The 17,458-nt window shown below is 35.1% G+C and overlaps 1 protein-coding gene across 4 annotated transcripts in view; it reads left to right on the plus strand.

Annotated features, from left to right (window-relative positions):
* Positions 1–17,458, plus strand: part of GPM6A (glycoprotein M6A) — a 393,114-nt gene that overhangs the window by 352,733 nt on the left and 22,923 nt on the right. The gene's annotated exons all lie outside the window — the stretch shown is intronic.

The raw sequence follows: 17,458 nt of genomic DNA on the forward strand, positions 1-17,458 counted from the left end.
CCGGCCTCATTTAGATTTTTAAATAAAACACTTCAGAAGTAATAGATTTCCCAAGTGTACTAAAGTCTATGGAATTTTTAATAAATTTATTTTCCATAAATCTACCTGCTCTAAGAGTTAAATAAAACAATAATAACTTTTGGAAGTGTGTTTACTAGTTTGCTATGGCTGCCACAACAAAGTACTATAAAGTGGATGCCTTAAACAACAGAAATTCATTGTCTCACAGTTCAGGAAGCTAGAAGTTTGAGACGAAAAAGTCACCAGGGTTGACTTTTTTTTTTTTTCCTGAGGGCTGTAAAGAACACCTGGTTCCGTGTTTCTCCCCTACCTTCTGGTTGGCTGCTGGTAATTTTGGTCATCCAGTGATTTATAGAAGTCCTAGTCATCACTACCTTCACGTTCACATGATGTTCTTCCTGCCTGAAAGGCTGTGTCCAAATTTCCCCTTTTTTATAAGGACAGCAGTCATTGGAATAGAGTTCACCCTAGTGACCTATTTTTTTCTTTTTCAACTCAATAAAGAGCAATAAGGTCAATCTCTGAGATACTGGTAGTAGAATTTCATCATGTGAATTTTGTGAGGACACAATTCAACTCATAACAGTCTTATTATAATAGCAACGTTCTTCCATATATGTTTTAAATCAACAAAATTAACTAATTACTATTGTTACCCTGTTTTAGAGATAAAGAATCATAAGAGGTTGACTATCCTAATCTGAAAATCCCAAATCTGAAATGCTCCAAAATGTGAAACTTTTTGGCTGTCAACGTGATGCTCAAAGGAAATGTTCACTGGAACATTGCAGATTCAGGGTATTTGGATTTGGGTAATTCAACTGGTAAGTCTAATGCAAATATTACAAAACCTAAAAAAAAATTTGAAATTCAAAACACTTCTGGCCCTAAGTATTTCAGATAAAGAATATTCAACCCTTATTCTGTTTGTTTAGTTCAAAACACCTGTCTTAGCCTCAGCCTTAGCCAGGCTAATTTTCGTATTTTTAGTAGAGATGGGGTTTCATGATGTTGACCAGGCTGGTTTACGAACTCCTTAGCCTCAGGTGTTTGTAGATTTGACCACAGCACATTAGATTAGTATTTTTAAGACATACTCTATATAATTATCTTAAAATCTATTCTGTATAACTCACAGCTCCGTTTCATAGCTTAAAATCAAATTTTAGTACTAATAATAAGTTCAGTAATAATAACGGGAAATATTTCTTAGGCACTTACATATGCCTGCACTATACCTACTATACTTAATTGTAGGACATTGAATCCTCTGATAAACTATGCCACAGAGATACTAGAATTATCCTCATTTCAGAGATGAAGAAGCTGCCACCTGGAGAGGATGACTGACTTGCCTGGAGTACATGGTGGGTGATGAAGCCAGATTTGAATCCAAGCATCTGGCACAGAGCCCATGCCGCTAACCTCATGATCAGGGCTTCCCTACCATTTTATGGTTTATTTGAGTTAATTTAATAGGATGGTTGTCTGTTCACCGAGGGTCTTTTGTAAATCAGCAGTCGTTTTCTGTTTTGCATATTTGTAAGATCACTCACTGATTCATTACAGAGATGTCCTCATCTTAACCTTTGCTTTTATCAACAATCACGAATTGTCTCTTTCTACAAATACAAGAATGCCCTGCAGGATGTGAAAGAATTTGGTAGTCTAAGATACTTTTTTGTGACTAACAAACTTTTGATGACAAGCTATAAGGAGGCCTAAGATAAATTTCTAAGTATTGTAAAGAAACTCTGCGTTCTAGTCTGCCCCCAAAATTTAGTGCCTTTTAAAATAAAACGCGCGCGCGCACACACACACACACACACACACACACACACACATTTGAACCCAAACTGTGGAAACAGAATTCCTAGAATAAAGCCTTACCTCTTTCTAGGAAACTTAAGGCAACATTTTTTTTTTTTTTTTTTCAGATTTTTTCAGTAGGGAAGCTTTGGGGGGGGGGGGGAGGGGGGGTAGACTCCTTCAAACATAGGGGTGAGATTTTAAAATAATATTTGAAAAACCATTGCATTGAGGAAGAAGGGCCAGGATTTTATTTGCTGCAAGTATCTGAAGTAGATCTCGTATATTGCTTCAGAACTGAACTCTAAATACTAGGACAGTGGACCCATCTCAGCGTAACTGGTAAGATATTAACTATGCTAGTGCATAAATTGTAGGAAGAAATAAATAAGAAAAAATAAAGTTCTTATTTTTTCTGATGTCTAATGTAAAAGTTGACAGAAATTTTCTGCTAGTCTCATAAGGTGGCATTGATAAAATGGAAAACTCTGTGTAAAGCATCTAGTTTAGATTTTAAAATACAAGAGACTTACAGTAGCCAGAAATGGAAAATTGATAAAAGTTTGCATCATGTGGATGCTTCTCAGATCACCGTAAGTTGTGACTGAAATTAAATTAAAATAAAATAACTTCTCAAAATGTTGAACATTTTATTTTGTTTGTGTCTGTTTTTGCATTTTTAGATTATTCAAATCACGATATATACTCTTTGGCCAAAACTTTAAAAAAAAAATTGCATATTCTCCAGATTGTCCTAGGATAAAATTTTGTATAATTTATGACTGCTTACATTTTTATAATCCTAAAGTAATTTTTAAATAAACATTTTATTTTGGAATAATTTTAGATTTACAGAAAGGTAAAGATGGTACAGTTTCTATGTATACCAAACCTAGTCTGCCCTGTGACTGACACTTTACATTAGTATGGTATATTTGTTACAATTAATGAACCAATAATGATACACTATTGTTAACTAAAAGTCCATGCTTCTTTCTGATTTCCTTAGGTTTTGCAAAATGTTCTTTTTCTGTTTCAATATCCCATTCAGGATACCATATTACTTTTAACTGTCTCTCCTTAGACTACTAAGAACCACAACATTTTCCAAGACTTTCCTTGTTTTCAAAGGACTTGGCAGTTTTAAGGAGTATTAGCTAAGTAATACATTTTGTAAATGCACTTCGGTTGTAATTTGTTGGATATTTTTCTCATGATTAGATTGGGGTTTTGAGTAATGAGGAGGAAGGTCACAGAGATGAAGTATTTTTCTCATCACATCATATCAAGGGAGTCTAAAGTACTTTTACTTAAAAGAAAACTAAACACATAAAATGACACATTATCTGACCCAAGCTTTCCTAAACAAAGTAATTCTATTAAAAATAATTACATAAAGCATCTATTTTATGATAATCATCCTGTATTTAGGTTAATACTCTATGGATCTCTATTTTCTTTTTACAGAATACTTGAAATCTTCCAATTTCTAACTTTGTTAATATAAAATTAAATTATAGAATGTGATGCCCTCTAAAAAGTTTAGGGAAATATCTCTATAACATATGAATTTGTAATTTCTACTTACAAATATACTCTAGTTTAAATGAAGGCATCTGCAGGTATAGGTTTTTCAATCCAATTTTGCAATAAAGCCAGGAATTAATCTCAAGGATAGCAAATATTCATCCTCAACTTTTTAGACTTGATGGTTTCCAAGGCAACAATCTGGGTACATTCACTCACATTAACTGTTGTCAATGTGATTAGCCTCAATATTACACATTCAGGTGACACTTGACAAAGGAAAATATGGTTTGTAAAATTGGCTAATTCAAACTCAAATATACTTTTAGTATGCCAACTGGTTTCAAACAAGTAATAGTTAGTATTTAAATAGACCACTAGAGTAAGGATGAAATAATAACCACAGACTACTAATGGTCTTTTAAAGTACTGATTGGTTGGTGAATGCCTTTATTTTTCAACTAGAAATTTTATGCCTGCCATACTGGGAAAAATCTTTATGCAAAGATATTTTAAAATTATTTTCAGAAAAAACTCAAGAGCTATATTTTTTTTGATTCTGCCTTTCAAGCAATAACATTTTACAAAAGATATTGCTTCACGACATGTTAGATTCATTTCTTTATCTCTGTTTCTCATTTTGAGATTAACCACTACTATAGTTTATATGTGAAGGTTGCTTTACAGGGAAACTAAGCGTTTTGAGGGTATTAAAGTTAAATGTTCAGTGAAGAATTAGTAAGACTAGCATTATTATATTGGAAACACTGGTCAAAAGTACTTTTCTCAGTCCGGGCACAGTGGCTCACGCATGTAATCCCAGCATTTTGGGAGGCCGAGGCAGGTGAATCACCTAAGGGCTGGAGTTCGAGACCAGCTTAGCCAACATGGTGAAACCCTGTCTCTATTCAAAACACAAAAATCAGCTGGGCGTGGTGGCGGGTGCCTGTAATCCCGGCTACTTGGGAAGCTGAGGCAGGAGAATTGCTTGAACCCGGGAGGTGGAAGTTGCAGTGAGCCGAGATTGTGCCATTGCACTCCAGCCTGGTTGATTGAGTGAGACTCCATCTCAAAAAAAAAAAAAAAAAAAAAAAAAAAAAAAAAAGTACTATATTTCTCAGACATTTCCAGTGTCACTGATATTAAAATTATATTATATTGTTAGTACTCGCCAAATGGAAATTTCCTTTGCAGTAATATTTGCTGAAAAAATGTATATTGTACTTGAAACAGAGTTTTACTCTTGTTGCCCAGCCTGGAGTGCAGTGGCACAATCTCCTCTCACTGTTACCTCCACCTCCTGGGTTCAAGAAATTCTCCTGCCTCAGCCTCAGTAGCTGGGATCACAGGTGTTCCACCACGACAGGCTAATCTTTGTGTTTTTGGTAGAGATGGGGTTTCACCATGTTGGTCAGGCTGGTCTCAAACACCTCCTGACCTCAGGTGATCAGCAAGCATCATCCTCCCAAAGTGCTGGGATTACAGGCATGAGCCACCACCAAGCCCATCCGATGCTTTTATTTTTATATAATTTGACTTTATTTGAATTTTGTTTTCAATTGAAAACGTAAAATCTCTAGCTCAGTTTTATTTTTTTTAAGGATCTGTTACAAGGATTGATGTGTCATATTGTGTTGAGAGGATTCATCAAGAAACAAAACAGAATCCCTCTCCCTGGGGAGCCCCTACTACAGTCAGAATACATGGGAGACTTGTACATGAAGACCTGCATACTAAACCTATTGATGAACTTGCATATAGCTTACACTGCACAAAGAGGAGGGGATTAAAGTCTGTGATAAAGAAGTGTTGACTAGTGGAGACCTAAGGCCTAGTACAGTACACATTGTGGGCACACAGGACATTTTAATTACAGTGATGCACCCGCTAATGTGCTCATCAGTGCTGAACCACGTGTCGGAGGGTGGTCCCGTAGGCTTACAATACCATATTTTTACTGTACCTTTTCTATGGTTAGATATGTTTAGAGACACAAATACTTACCATCATGTTACAATTGCCTACAGTATTTGGTATAGTAACATGCTATGTAGATTTATGGCCTAAGAGCAATAGGCTATACCATGTAACGTAGGTTTGTAGCAGGCTACACATCTAGGTTTGTGTAAGTATATGCTAGGATGTCTGTACAAGGACTAAATTACCTAATGATGAATTTCTCAAAATATATTCCTTTCTTTAAAGGATGTATAACTGTATTAACAAATTAGTGAGTAAAAGGGACTCTTGATCTTGGGTTGGGAGGATAGAAAGAACTTCTACAAGTAACCCAGAAGGTGTGAATTAGAATGAAATACATAGAGTGCTGCAGTCATACATGTGCTAGATCAGGATGGAGAGGTTTAGTAGTTGCAAAACTCTGATGTGTCATGTAAATCTTGAAGTATATGAACATGATTTATGGAGTGGATGAGAGCAATGCAAGATAATAAAGAAGAAAGTGTTGCAGTTAGTTTTTAAAAGTTGACTTCATTTTTTAGAGCCATTTTAAATTGGCAGTAATATTGAACAGAAGGTACACAGACTCACATTCCTTTCTCTTATATATATGCAGCCTCCCCTACTCTTAAAATCCCTCACCAGACTGGTACATTTGCTACAATCAACAAACCTACATTGACGCATCATCACCCAAAGTCCACAGTTGAAATCAGGGTTTATTCTTGGTGGTGTACATTCTATGGGTTTGAACAAATGTATAATGTCGTGTATCAACCATTAGAGTATCACACGGAGTGTTTCACTGCCCTAAAAGTCCTCTGCGCTCTACCTATTTATCCCTCCCTCACCCCCAACACCTGGAGACCGCTGATTCTTTTACTGTCTCCACAGTTTTGTCTTTCCCAGAAAATCATAGTTGGAATCATGCAGTATATAACTTTTTCAGGTTGGCTTCTTTCACTTAGCAATATGCATTTAAGTTTCCTCCACATCATTTCCTGGCTTTATAGCACAATTTGTTCTTTTTAAAAATATTTTTATTTTACCGATTGATTGATTTAAATTGACAAATAAAAGTTGTATATATTTATTTTGTACCACATATTGGTTTGAAATATGTATACATTGTGGAATGGCTAAATCAAGCTAATTGATAAATGCATTACCTCAAATGTTTTTTTTTTTTTTTTTTTTTTTGTATTGAGAACACTTAAAACCTACTCTCTTAACCATTTTCAAGAATACAACACACTGTTATTAACTATAGTGACCATGTTGTACAATAGACCTCTTAACTTATTCTTTCTAAGTAAATCTTGTGTGCTTTGACCAGCATCTATACCCAACCCCATCACCTCCAGCTCGTTTCTTTTTAGCATGGACTAATCTTCCATTGTCTAGATGTACCAAGGTTTATTTATCCATTCACCTACTGAGAAACATCTTGGTTACTTCCAAGTTTTGGCAATTAGCAAAACGCTTTAAACGCCTGTGTGCAGGTTTTTCTGTGGACATCAGTTTTCAGCTCATTCAATATCAGAGAGTTGATGGCAGGGTTATATGGCAACCGTATGGTTAGTTTTGTAATACATTGCCAAACTCCTTTCCAAAGCTGCTGTACCATTTTGCATTCTCATCAAAAATATGTGAGAGTTCCTACATTGCAATTAGTTTTGCACTTTAGAAAAATTCTTCTGACTAAAAGTAAAGGCTGGATTGAAGAGGAAGAGTGCTCGAGGTAGGGAAAATTTATATTGTTTACTCTGTCACTTATGTTTTATTACTTTATGATTTTATATATAGTTATTTCACTACCATGTTTGCTTCCAATTGTATGAGCAGTGATGTTTTTAAAACTTTCTATATTTTAACTTGGCCTTGTCATTTCTAAATTAATATGATTTTTTTTCTAGCTGCCATTTTGAGTGTGCTATTTATAAATCATCCTGATAGAATCTTCTGTTTTTCATATGTATGTATGTATGTATGTACGTATCTATCTATCTATCTATCTATCTATCTATCTATCTATCTATCTATCTATCGCTCTTCCTACCTGTTAGCTAAATATGTTCTCTTGTTTTGTTTTGGGTTTTGGTTTTTTTGAGACAGTCTACTTCTGTCACCCAGGCTGGAGCAGAGTGGTACAATCTTGGTTCATTGCAATCTCTGCCTCCCAGGTTCAAGTGATTCTCCTGCCTCAGCCTCCCTAGTAGCTGGGATTGCAGATGCACACCACCATGCCTGGTTAATTTTTGTATTTTAAGTAGAGATGGGGTTTCACCATGCTGTCCAGGCTGGTCTTGAACTCCTGACCTCAGGTGATCCACCTACCTCAGCCTCCAAAAGTGCTGGGATTACAGGCGTGAGCCACTGAGCCCGGCCTAGCTAAATACGGTTTTAAGTGAGAAAGAAAGCAAAGCACTAGTTGAAAATTTGTGCGAGCTGGTGTGCAGGCAAGAAGGTGTGCTCCTGTAATCATTTCCTTCCCTCAGAACCCTGAGAATATTATACAGAAAGGTAGAATCACCCTGTGGCAAATATTTAGATGTTTTCTTTGGTATGCCTCATTCCTTTGACAATCATAATAATATTAAATATACCTGTCATTGTTTTGTTTAATTGCTTTCTCTGGTTCTTCAAAATTTTTCCTATCACAAATCTGGATGTAATTTTTTAAAAAAAATTATAATTTCAATCTGTATAGTTCTGTTTTATTTCTATTGAATGTGCCAAAAAGTATTCAAGTAGCATTTTTTTTAACATTTTTAAATATTTGAAGTTCTGATTCAATGATAATCTCTAAGCAGATTGACACATGCATATGATATATGTGGTGTTCTCCTGGATTGTGATAAAGCTTATAATTTCCTTTATGTGATCAATTTTAAAAGCTATTTTTGTGCTATAATTTCACATAGAAATTATAGCCTGTATGTTGCCATTTGGTAGAAAAATAGACATATTCTCACTGGTCTGAAAGATATTTCACTTCATCCCAGGACAATGATATGAAGAGATGCACCAACATTTATTGCCAAGACTTTTTCTTGTCTTGCACAATTTTCTGAAGGTCCCAGTGGAGGAGGTGATATCGAAGAGCAACCAAACGCACTGCTGATTTAGGGATCATACACTTTCCAAACAACTGAAAAACACCTTTAAAACAAACAACGCACATGCTGATTTAGGGATCATACACTTTCAAACAACGGAAACACCTTTAAAACAATAATTACATTTTAGCATGGCTTTCTTCATTGCTTCTTTTCAAGTTTAAAAGTGAAAACTGACATCCTCGGTGACTTTCAGTGACTTTTCTTTTCTTTTATTTTGAGACAAAGTGTCACTCTGTCACCCAGGCTGGAGTGCAATGGTGTGATCTCAGCTCACTGCAACCTCCACCTCCTGGGTTCAAGTGATTCTCCTGCCTCAGTCTCCTGAATAGCTGGAATTACAGGAGCCCCGCCACCACACCTGGCTAATTTTTGTATTTTTAGTAGAGATGGGGTTTCACCATTTCATCTGAAATTAAACGCCCATCAAGGAATGCACACTGGTTATCACTCACTTCTAATGAAATTATATTTTTCTTTGATATTGAGATATAGTCAATGTGTCAACACTGTTTAAATTCTCCATCTGACTTAGAAAGATAACATTCTAATGTCTTCATCAGAGTTCTAAATAAATTTATTATGTATATACTAAGTATATACTAGTTGCATAATTAAATGTATGTAGGGTTTGCCTGTAAATCTGATATCTCAATTTTTTTGGTTACTTAGCAAAATATTTAATAATGAAAGTTAGAATAACCAAGGTAGAAAAGTCCATAATAATTGTTCATCAATGGCAGAATTACCTTACTTGCAGGGATGCTAGTAAAAAGTGTCACACTGTCAACCTAAGTGAGGTAATGTAGCCATAGTTATAATTTCAGACCAGCATATGCATTCAATGGCAGTTTCATTTACTTGATTGTTTTGCTGCTTCATTCTAATTTTTGTTAATTTTAATTTGAGGAAGAAGAAGTAAGACCCTTGTTAACAGGGAAATTTGAGTAGTTTTAGCTCACTGGTGGTTACTCTGTTTTATTAAGTAATAGCAACACTTTATTTTTGTGTTTTAAAAAAATTGTGACTATTTTAGTGTATGCTTTTCCAGCAATATTTTGTTAATGTTTTGGCAACATATTTCCTTTATTCAGCATTATATTTCTAAGAAAATATTTACAAGCCAAGAGTATATCTAGTATTTCTATTTTTTAACATAATATATTAAAATTTTCAACACTTGAATTCATATGTTTATCACTAGGGCCATACTTGGTTGTAGACAATTTTATGTCCACATACTTCTTTTTTTTTTTGAGACAGAATCTTGCTCTGTCACCCAGGCTGGAGTGCAATGGTACGATCTCGGCTCACTGAAACCTCTGCTTCCCGGGTTCAAGCGATTCTCCTGCCTCAGCCTCCTGAGTAGCTGGGATTACATACCCAGCTAATTTTTTTTATTTTTAGTGGAGACACGGTTTCACCATGTTGGCCAGGCTGGTCTTGAACTCCTGACCTTGTGATCCACCCGCCTCAGCCTCCCAAAGTGCTGGGATTACAGGTATGAGCCACCACGCCCAGCCTATATACTTCTTTTAATTTTGCTCTCCCCAAAATCTTTCACTTTTCCTCATCTTTTCCAACAAATGAGGAATCATCATCTTGTAAAATCTTGAGATTTGTCAGTTTAAAAATGACATTTAACTGTCAATATTGTATTATTGTGAACAGTTGCCTTTTATTTGTCATATTTTTATTTTTAGTTATCAGGTTAATGTATCAAAACCCAATAAATCATAATGATAAACACATGGTAAGATACATTTTCTCACAAGACAAACTTTACATTCACAATATCATTCATTCAACAGATGTTTGCTGAGTGTCTACTGTGTCTCAGGCACTATCTTGAGCATTAGAGATAAGCAGTAAGTAAAACAGACAGAAAGTTGAATGTATTTCCCCACCAAAGCACAAGAGCTCATGCCCTGATTTCTATTAATTTTAACTGGGAATAAAATAACTCTGGACAATATGATGTGATAAACTTATCAAGAGTGTGCTTGCCTTTCTAGTGCAGTTTTCGTGACTATCATTTTGTGGCTTTAGACATTATGTGAACCTGCTCCATTTAAAAAATAAATTTATGGAGCATAATAATTGGTTTTGATTATGCTATTTTTCTATTAACTATTTCTAAAAAAGGACATTGAGTACTTTTAATACTCTTTTACCTTCTGCAAAGTAACAATACATAGTAATAATGTATCTGTTATTTCGGTGGGCTGATATTTTTATTTTACTCTTTATAAAAAGGTATCTCGGTCAAGCGCAGTGGTTTACGCCTGTAATCCCAGAACTTTCGGAGGCCAAGGTGGGCGGATTGCCTGAGCTCAGGAGTTCGCCACCAGCCTGGGCAACACGGTGAAACCCCATCTCTACTACACAAAAAATTAGCCAGGTGTGACGGCGTGCACCTGTAGTCCTAGCTATTCGAGAGACTGAGGCAAGAGAATTGCTTGAACCCGGGAGGTGGAGGTTGCAGTGAGCCAAGATCATGCCAACTGCACTCCAGCCTGGGCCACAGAGTGAGACTCTGTCTCAAAAAAAAAAAAAAAAAAGAAAAGAAAGAAAACAAAAACAAGTTACCTCATATGACAGGATTTAAGATTTTCTTCCTCTATATCTAAAGTAACATATTTTCAGCCCTTACACTCACTGAAAATTCTCTGTAGCTTTATCCCTGTAGTTCGGTGTAGGAAACCAGACAGTTTCACTGATCATTTTATTCTGATGAAATCATCTTTACCAAATGAGATTGAAGTATTTAATCATTTCACAATGACACTGGCGGTTTTTATGAACACAGCAAACACTTAGATTATAATATTAGCATTTCACATATGCTCATGAACGAATTCCTCAAATCATTTTTTGTTATATAAATAGATTTTATTTTTTAGAACCATTTTAGATTCACAGCAAAACTGAGGAGGAAGTACAGGGATTTCTTACATAGCCCCCTCCCCAACACCCAACAAGTGGATAGACTCCCATTATCAACACCCCACCACCACCCTAATGGCAAATTTACGATCGATGTATCTACATTGACACATCACAATTGCCCAAAGTCTAGAGCTTAGATGAGGATTTCCTCTGGGTGTTGCACATTCTTTGGGTTTTGGCAAATGTATAATGACATATATCCACCATTATACTTTCAAACAGAATAGTTTCACGGCTCTACAAATCCTCTGTGCTCCACCTATTCATCCCTCTCATTCCCCCTACACTTGGCAACCACTGCACTTTTTACGGTCTCCCTACTTTTCTTTTCCAGAATGTCATAGAGCTGAAATTACACAGAAAGTGACTGCCCTTTTCAGATTGCTTTTTTTCACTTAGTCATATGCATTTAAAATTCCTCCATGTCTTTTCAGAGCTTGATAGCTCATTTCGTTTTAGTGATGATTAATATTCCATCCTTTATCTAGATGTGCTGGAGTTTATTTATCTGTTTATCTACTGAAGGACATTTTGGCTGCTTCCAAGTTTGGACATTTTTGAATAAAGTTGTTATAAGCATAACAAATCATTTAAAATAATTTTTTGATCACAACTTGAGCATAGGTAGTTTTGGGCTATATTGCTGACAACGACGATGATGATCATTGCATATTTTTGAGTAATTTACATAATGATTTAGTAATTTTCTCTGCATTAAGCTATACACTGTGTAATTTCCAGAGCCTACTTGATTGCAATGCTTTTTCACTTTGCAATTGTGGTGATAGTATGTTCAGGTATTCATTTTCTTCCCTTTAACTTGTGTTTTCCTGCCTTAGTGTTGCAGTTTTCAACCAAGAGCTATTTTCTCCTCAGGGAAATTGAGACATTTTGATTGCACAACCGGTATCTGACATCTAGTGGTTAGAGGCCAGTGATATTGTTAAGTGTCCTATATTGTACAGGACAGTCCCCTTAACAAATAATGATCTGGCCTCAAGTTCAGTAGTGACAAATTCAAGACACTCTGATTTAGATATTTGGCTCATATCCAGTTACCCCATTCATTAATGCCTTTGGCTATTTCATTGACATTAGTAGGTGTGTCTGGTTTATCATCTCATTGTTTTTTTAAACAATAGGAATAGTACCCTGTCAGTGTCTAAAGTTGAAGAGCAAAGAAGTCTTTACAACAAATGTACTCCTAAGATCTCCTTTGATTCCAATATAGAAGGAGTTATTAACACTGGATATCTATCAGAATCACCTGCAGTGATTTTAAAAATATAGATATCGTTAGCATAAAAGGGCCTGAGCTTCTTTTTCTTTCTCACATTGACCAGATGATCCTAATGTCTGGCCATGGTGAAAACCGTTATTAGAAGTTGCATTCCCTCAGCTATTGTCTATCTATTGAAGCGTCGTTTAAAATCACAGGATTATTAAACTCTGAGCCATTTCTGCCTTTGATAAAATTTAAAGGTATTTCCTTTGTTGTTAAAGTGGGAAACATGATTGGATTGCTACTCTTTAAATTCATTCCAAGATGAGAAAATACTACCAAAATATATTACTGTGAAATATAAGGTTCTGAGCTAAGATTTAGTAAACTATTTTTTTATCCTGTGCCTTGAAAAATGAGAAACAATGACCTGAGTTCAATCTGATAGAATATTGTTGGTTATAAAGAGGCTTTGGATACATCAAAACATCCATTTTACTCATTTCGCTAAAGTTTAAATGTGCCTTATATCTGAAACTCTTCATTATATTATAACATTTCATTCAATATGTAGCATATGTTTTCATCAGTTAGTTCAGAGACTCAGAGACTTTTGGAATCAGAGTCAGCTGGCTTCTTTTCATCAATGCTGCTGACATCCAAGGTGTTATTTTTACCTCTACCGGTGCACATCTGCTGAAGTTGCCACAGAAAGTCTAGACCTCAACAGGGAGTGATTTTCTTAGACATTAAGTCTAAGTTCATAGGAGTTCAGATGAAAAACCAATTATATTTTACAAGTCATTTTCATGTTAAATACACTGCAATCTCAATGGCTACATAATCAAGAAGCAATAATATGTCGCCTTTTTCTAAAGAACATGAAACCTTGCCTCTTGCAATTCTGTTTCAATTTCTCTACCAGATTTCTAAAAGTGATTAGAATATCCAGACTGACATCAAAACAATAATCACATGTGGTTTTATTTAATTTCAAGTGACAAAGAAACAATTCATAACAATTTTGTTGAATCAAATGCTAACATGTGGTAGGATATCAAGAAATTTACACTGAGTAAAAACAAAAATCAAGCAGGAAATCTAGTAGGAGGATGCTTGTTTTACCAGACATTTGCATGTTCTGATGAAATGCTCCTAAAACGATTATGGGATAATGGAATATGTCAGATATTAATTAAATATATAGCACCCCATTTTTATCATTTTATACCAATTTTACTATCAAAGATCAATGAATTAACTAATTCAAATTAAGGAAGTTTTACTGAATTTTTTTTGTCTGTGTGTGAGTCAGGAGGAATTAGTCAGCATTTTAATATATGTGAGTGATCCTAGATAATGACTAAAATAAGAAAAGCCAATGAGGCCACTTTGTTTATGTAATTTCTACAGAACTTATCTTCCCTTCCTAGAATTACTATAAATTAAAATTCAGTGTCTGCTCAAAGCAATACATACCCAATGGGACAGAAATAGTTTCCTTATGTCCATACCTACCTTTTGAAAGTACTAAGTAATACATTTTTATTAAATCAGACTATCTCCTCTCTTTGAGTTACTGCTTACATTTTCTGCTAAGTGATTTTATATAGAATCTTCCCCTTGTTTACATCATAGCCCTATAAGAAAAGTATCATAATTTCCAGTTCACAAATTACGAAAGTGACTATGGGAGATTAAGTGGTATGTCAAACTAGTGACTAGGTCATCTGATTTCAAGTTCAGTAGTACTTTTATCACTTTTTTTTCATTTTTCCACTGTTTCCCAGATATTTTGAAGATGAATTTCAGAAAGTGTTTAATCAAAAGCAGAAATTAATAAAGGCGCACATACACAAAATTGTTTTCAGAATCAGAAACATTTCTCACATTATCAGAGTTTGTTCTAAGAAAAGTAAGAGCAGCTTACTAATTTATTTAACATTCAGACTACAAAAAATATATATCCATTATATGACTAACAATGTGACATTAGAAATAAATTTATAATTACGCAATATTTTATTTATTACAGTCAAAGATTTTCTACATAGGATTAAGCATGATCAATTTGAATAATTCTTCAATTTTAGTAATCATCAGATTCTGAAATAGAACATAAAATGGAGAGATCAAATTACATTTTAGCTTCTTTAAATACTTCAGTGAATACTTTAGTGAACTGCTACACCATGAAGTATAATCAGTTTACATTCGAAGTTAGAAAATAAAGACTTTTGCATTTTTCTAGCACAAAATTTATGCATTAATAGTAATGGAAATATTTTCTCACCACACTGATTTACTCTATATCATCCAGCTTTGTTAATTTGCTATAACGTAGCTCAGAGCAGAAAGAAGATGTAAGTCAGTCCTGTGGTTTCAGAAGTTAGACTTTTTATTGCCTTGTAAAGTAGCAGTAGCGACACACTTCAAAGTGTTCCAAGCTACTTTGAATCTAAACCTATTGAGTTATAAGTCCCATTCTACATTGAACAGCATCTTCAAAAGAAGCTTTAGAAAGATCCCTAAGGGTAGAACAAATGAAAAATAAGATAGAGAGGATGCAACCAAAAGCATGCTGATTACTCTTCCATCGATTTTAGAGTTGCTTTTAGTCCTCCAAAGCAATGTGCTTCAGGCTGCCATATCATGTTCATTGTTCTAGAGACTATACATTAGCCTTGAGATCTACAATTGCAAATAACGAAAATGTTAATAGAAAAGATTTTTCCCCCAAAGGTGTTCTTTTAAGAGGATTTCTTCACTTTCAGCATGGTTTCCAAGAATTTCTGGAGCCTTCCTTCTTGAGAGAGAGTTCATTTTGAATAACTTTCCCAAACTCAAGAACTTATTCTTTTAATTTATCCAAATATGAAATGAAGTCTAATTCCTTCATTCTATAAGACTATATAGAATTATATAATTCCATAGTATGTACACAATATATGTAGCAATAGTAGTAATTGCATTGATATTTTCAATGATAAAAATAGCTAATATTTTTGTCAGAGCTTCTTATGTAACAAGTTTCAATGCTAAATGCTTGTCATGCATTATCTCATCTCAGGCTCACTTAAACATGTGAAGCCAATTTAGAGTTACTTCCATTTTACAGAGGCAGAAACAGAGGTATAAAGAGCAGACTCACTCAAGCCAGCTGAAAAGCCTATGCCTTTCTTGAGTATGTCAGAAGACCCCCTTTTATTGCTAAAAGCATGTGATATTTAGTTTAGGAACACAGTAACTGGCATGTCAGTGCTTGTTAAATTAATAGAGACAGGTTTCTACCTCTTACATATTAGAATCCAATGGCAAAAGATGGAAAATGACCTGCATTATATCATATAGTTTATTAGTGTTAGAGGTGAATGGGTATTGCCGCTTGGAGTGTGCTTATCCATGTTCAGAGGCTTAGATGACCATTGTCACTTAGCCTGGGTGCCTAAGCAATGTTGTGATAGGGTAGGGAAGCCTTTGAGAGGGGAGAAATTCTGAGCTGACCCCTCCACTATTCTGTGAGCTTCATCTATGATATGCTTCATTCCACATTCCAGAAAGAAAGGATAAAGACCACTTAAAAATATTAATGTTATCCTTTCACTCTGGGGAAGATGAGCAAAACGTTTAGCATTTTGCTCATGTGTGTCTCAAGTGTGTCTTAAGACCAAATATTCTCTATATTTCCACCTGGGCTATTTTATTTTGTAATCAGTAAAATAAGGGGGAAGTGTTATTGCCTTACATGGCTGAAATCCTGCCATAAATCTTTACGTATATTTACGCATATTTAGCCTCATAAGTGTATGTTCAGCAAGATCAAAATAATTCTAAAAGGAATGTAAATTTTGATATTATTTTTAAAAAGAATAGCTTTTTTATGATAGTTACTCTCCTTCCTTAGCTGATTTAAATAAATTAATATTCAGCAAGTTTTATTCGCTAATATTCTTGAGGTAGGGTTTGTTTCATCTTACATGTATAAGGTTTAAGTACGTCTGCCAAATCTTAGTTTAAGGATGTTGTCAAGACAGATGTTGGCCCCAACTATTAGCATTTCATAGTAGAGACAAACAGGAAGTAAGAGTTGAGATGAGATAAAACAATATTATTAGAAAACATGTGTTCATGAATGCTCTGGGTTTCTGAAGTACTGGGGCATTTAGTAACTGCTATTTAATGGAAAGCTTTGATCTCCTGCCTCCCTTTATATGTTTTATATAAATTTCTTGCTATCCTTAATCCCAATAAACTCTATGTTAATCACTATATAACTTTAATATAGCTGCATAAGTTCTATCACAGGATTGATTCCCATTTTACGGTTTTTCAAAAATGCTAATTTCAATACATATTTTTTTTTTTTTTTGAGGCGGAGTCTCGCTCTGTCGCCCGGACTGGAGTGCAGTGGCCAGATCTCAGCTCACTGCAAGCTCCGCCTCCCGGGTTGACGCCATTCTCCTGCCTCAGCCTCCCGAGTAGCTGGGACTACAGGCGCCCGCCACCTCGCCCGGCTAGTTTTGTATTTTAGTAGAGACGGGGTTTCACCGTGTTAGCCAGGATGGTCTCGATATCCTGACCTCGTGATCCGCCCGTCTCGGCCTCCCAAAGTGCTGGGATTACAGGCTTGAGCCACCGCGCCCGGCCTTCAATACATATTAAGAGGGTGATTGAATAAGTTTGACTTGTTTGAGATTTCACCTAAATCATGGGGTAAAATCTAGCTGATAACTCATCACAAAAGAGATGAATAGGGTTGAATAAGATATCTAGTTTCTTTCAGTATATTTGTTGTATGCTGTATTGCTATTTTGAAAATGTGACTGCTTGAGGTGTTAAAAGTTTAGCCAGA

Source organism: Rhinopithecus bieti, unplaced genomic scaffold (genome assembly GCF_001698545.2).
Source record: "Rhinopithecus bieti isolate Rb0 unplaced genomic scaffold, ASM169854v2 scaffold_9996, whole genome shotgun sequence".
Classification (NCBI taxonomy): domain Eukaryota; kingdom Metazoa; phylum Chordata; class Mammalia; order Primates; family Cercopithecidae; genus Rhinopithecus; species Rhinopithecus bieti.